Below are 4,707 nucleotides of genomic sequence, written 5' to 3' on the forward strand. Positions count from 1 at the left end.
GGAATAAAATCATACAAGTGATAGTTCAGGATTAAACTTGCCAATTTTAAATAGTTGAGGATTTAAATGCTCATTTTCCTGCGAATCTAAGGAGGAGGCAGCTGCCCCCGTAAAGGTACTGATAAATTTGTGCATATAGTAATGATTAACGATGCTGCTGGTCAGGTGGTTAAAATCTTTAGTTTGCCCCCACTGGTCTTCTGTTCGAAGCACCATCTGACCCTTTTAGGATACTTTTTTTTAATTATGAGTTTTTTTTTTCTGATTTTTTCATCCACCTGTCATATTATTTTTTTGTTACGTCGTTGCCTTTCCTCTATTCCTTTTGTTTTCTTTTGGCCTCTCACATAATGTAGTTATGTTTTTCGTCATTCAAACTTCCAATATTATTATTTTTTGACAACTTATTCTATTATTTCTTACTTCATTTTGTTTTGGTAGTAGTTATTTCATTTTCTTTTAAACAATTATTTTAGTTGTATTAGTTTAATTTTAATAGGAACTTTTAAAAAACGTATAAATATTTATATAATAATATTAAATAGAAATATATTAATTAATTTATCTATTTAGTCGTCCCCACTCAAATTATTTTCTAGATTTGCCATTGTGAAAAAAACTATCTCAGAGAAATGTACAAAACAAAAACTAGACAAGCAATGTCTCGACCTTGGATTTGAAGAAACTAATTTGAGGAACTTTGTTTTGTATAACTGTTTAGGAATAAAATACAAATCAATATAAGAAATGGCTATGGCATAATTGTATAGTTATGCAAATTCAAACTAATTATCAAAGCTCTTAATAATAATTTTAATAAATATTAAAAACAAAATATATGAAAACTTCAACATTAATATAAAATATAATGAAAAATAATTTTTAGATAAATATTATAAACACTAATGATTTAGAAATATTTTTTTAAAAATTGTATCTTTTATTTTTTTAACTTGAATTTAAAATTCGGATTTGAATATCGAACCAGATCACCAATATTAGCAACTTTGACCACCTTTTACCATGTTTTCTGGTTTAATATTGATTCTGTTTTTATAACAATCCTCAAGCCAGTTAGACGAGAACGTTACAATTCGACCGATAAAACAGAATATCCTAAGTATTTTTATCCGAAATATTTAAATTTAAACTTTGATATTCTTTTGACCAAAAAAACTTTGATATCTCTTAAACCAAAAAAATATATTAATTAAACCAAAACCAAAAACAAATATAAAACTAAATTGGAGTCAAACTGAAATCTAAACGCTCATGCTTAAATATATTAATGAACTAACATAAATATTATAAGTTCAAAAAAGAAACAAAAATATTAATAAATTTGTCAACAACAATATACCCGCTCTTAAAAAGGGTGGATTAGAATCTAGTTTATATTTAAATTTATGAAGTAATTTATATAACTAATTCTGGTTAGGCTAAATTTTTAATTTTCATGAGAATTCTGACCATATTATATGCAGAGTTTTTAGTTTACAGATTTGAAATTTTGATGAAAAATAAACTTAGCTTTCCAATCATAAATTTAGAGATACAAATTGAAGCTTTATTTTGAAATATGAAATGTATTAAGTGTTTTAGTTTGTAAAAAAATTTACGATACAAAATTATAAATATATATACACATATATTTACAGTTATGCTAAGTTATAACCCGTACTGTAACCAAAATCATAATTTATATATGGGCTATATTATCATATCTTTAATAACATAGTCATTGTAAGTTTAATTTTTAGTGTGTTGATATAAATATTTTATATATTTCACATAATGCATATTCATTTATAATTTTTTGGTGTTTTAATATTTTATATTAGAATCAAAGTAGGATAATCTGTTTATGTAAGTTTTCTCGCGTAGTTTTAATTTTATGTTTAAAGTTATAAAATTTAAATAATATATTTCATTTTTAATTTGCTCTTCATATTATAAGAATTTTAGAAAAAAAAAACAGAATAGGATATTTTTTATTGAAAATATATCTATTAATATTTTTTAGAAAAAATAGGATACAATATTGAAAATGACATTTATATGATTCCGATTTATGAAAGGTTGATGGTTTATCTATTATTAAATTTTTGAACTATATGTTGAAAATAAAACAGATTTGTTTGGTTAAATAATTTTTTTTAGTATCACTAAGAACACTATAATATTAGTGATACACAATTGATTAGTTGATTGCTTTAATTATTTCGATTAGAGAAAATCTCTCGTACAGCTTTTAACTGTGGAGGTTTATAATTAGTTAACACCATTTTAATATGTGAATAAACCAGTCAAATGAGCACAAAGTAATCACAAACCAGTCTAGTTCTGATATCTTATGAATTTATAGTTTGTTAATTCATTTCTAGATTTATAATTTACTAGGCCTTTTATCAAAAAAAAATTACTATGTGTACAGTGTACTAACCCTTTGGAAAACGTAGCCTATGTTCAACAAAGTTCTCTAGTAAAGATGCAAAATAGGAAAAGGTCCAACATCGAGGATTTTTTTTTTTTTTTTGAGAAAGTGAGCATCGAATTGAAAGATTCGGTGGGATGATAGCCGCAGTACTGGTAGTAGAAACCACTTAACTTTTGGACCGACCAAAAACCTTCACTTCGTCCTAGGCTCAAAAAACAAACAAACAATTATCAGTTCTTTTTTTTTTTGTAAAAGGCTTTACTATGCAATTATCAGTTCTTGTTTCCTAATTAGTTTCTTCTATCTTTTGGCTTTTTATTTTTCTTAAAAACGTCTCTAATACTGGTGATTAAATAAAACAGTCCGTCCATCCAAATTCACCGTCCATAAAGTTATAATTCTTTCATTCGTCCCAAAACCATGTCCTTCCTTTAATTCTCTTCCAAACTCACTAAGCAGCGTGTTAAATAAAACATTTCTTCACAAGACAAAAGAAAACATACTTTTTTCCTTTCGTTTACTTGATCTTTTGGTCAATCATTTATTTTATTTTATTCTAACTATAACGATAAAAAAATTTCAAAATAAAATTTTATGTTTTTCTTGGATACCGTCTTTATAAATATCCATGAATACAATATAAAAGCGATAAATTACTAAACGATAAATTATTACTTAATTAATTATATAATAAATTTAATTATGTTTTGTAAGTTCAGTTAAATAAATGTAAAATATGATATAAGATAATGAAAAAATAAAATTAGCAAATTCCCATGTAAATATATAGTCCTATTAAATAAAAACTAGTAATTACTATATATAAAACTAATATAAAAATAAATATATATTTTTATTTAAAATAAAGTAATATATAAATATTCACTTCAACATTTTAATATAATTTTATTGAATTATATCTAAATGCATGTTTATATTTTATGATATACCAAATAATCTAATTTAAAGAGATGAAATTCAAATTTCTACAGTTTAATAATATATAATACAGTAAAATCAAATACTTAAAAAAAAATAAAAAAAATAATTTAAAAGAAATTTATTTAAATTTGTAATTCTATATAATATTAAAATGTTATAATACCAGTATTGTTAATTTATAAAATCTCTACTGTAGTTGGAAACCAATAAAAACAAAGTTTTAAGTATGCCAAAAAACAAGTTAACGTCTCCTCCCATCCGTCAAAACCGTCTAAATTCCATTTAAAGAATGCATATTCAGTTGTGACTAATAAGAAAAAACATTGGTTAGACACTTAAACATAACGAATAAACATCCATCCGAATCGTAAGGATTCATACTCTTACATTTCAGGCAATATGTTTTGTTCGATTTATTTAATTACTTTGTGTATATAAAGTGACTTATAAGGCGGATAAACAACAACAAATCATTAACTACTTGTAACTTGCAAGCAAATAATTAAATTCACCGTCTCCCGAGGTCGATGGTACCTCCAAATGTGTGCTCAGCGAACTACGAACGTAATCATATTCACATATTATATTTTTCCGTTTCTGAATAAATGTCACTTTAACATTTTTTACATTGATTAAAAAGTGACGGAAATATATGTAAATTATTATTAATTACATCTTTTTGACCAATATTATTTGAAATAAATAAAATTATTTACAAAATAATATAGTTTGCAACTAATTTTCATTTGAAAGTAAAAGTAAATATGATTTACATTAAAATTGTAAAGTAACATTTTTTATGTAACAAGAAATAAATGTTAGAATGATACTTGCTATAAAACAGAAAATAATAAAATTTTGAATCAACGAGCAGATTTGTTCGGTTGTCATGTGGAAATTGCTATGAAGTTATAAGGTCTGTATGCTGGAACAAATCGGTAAAAATAAATAAATGGAAAATGTACTGGTGGAAAAAGTAAATAGTATCGCAACAATAAACATAGCCAAATCTCAAATTTAAAGGACTAAATACTTTTTTAGTTTAGGCTCTGTTTTGTTTCATAAGAAAACTATAAAGATATCAAATAAGGGTAAAATACCAATAAAATATACAATGATGGTAGGAATTGGAAGCTTTGAAAAAGGTAATGGAAACAATGTTGCAACACTCGGATTGTCAGAGATTTGGTACAGGGTGCAAAGACCGGATTATAAAGCTGACGGAACCACAAGCATGACCAAACTTCTCAACTGAATTGGAAATGATTCAAACGATCAAAATGTGCTACTCGGACTTCAAGATCTGCTACGTACCAAGAATATAAAAA

This window comes from Raphanus sativus, chromosome 1, assembly GCF_000801105.2.
Source record: "Raphanus sativus cultivar WK10039 chromosome 1, ASM80110v3, whole genome shotgun sequence".
Taxonomy (NCBI): Eukaryota; Viridiplantae; Streptophyta; class Magnoliopsida; order Brassicales; family Brassicaceae; genus Raphanus; species Raphanus sativus.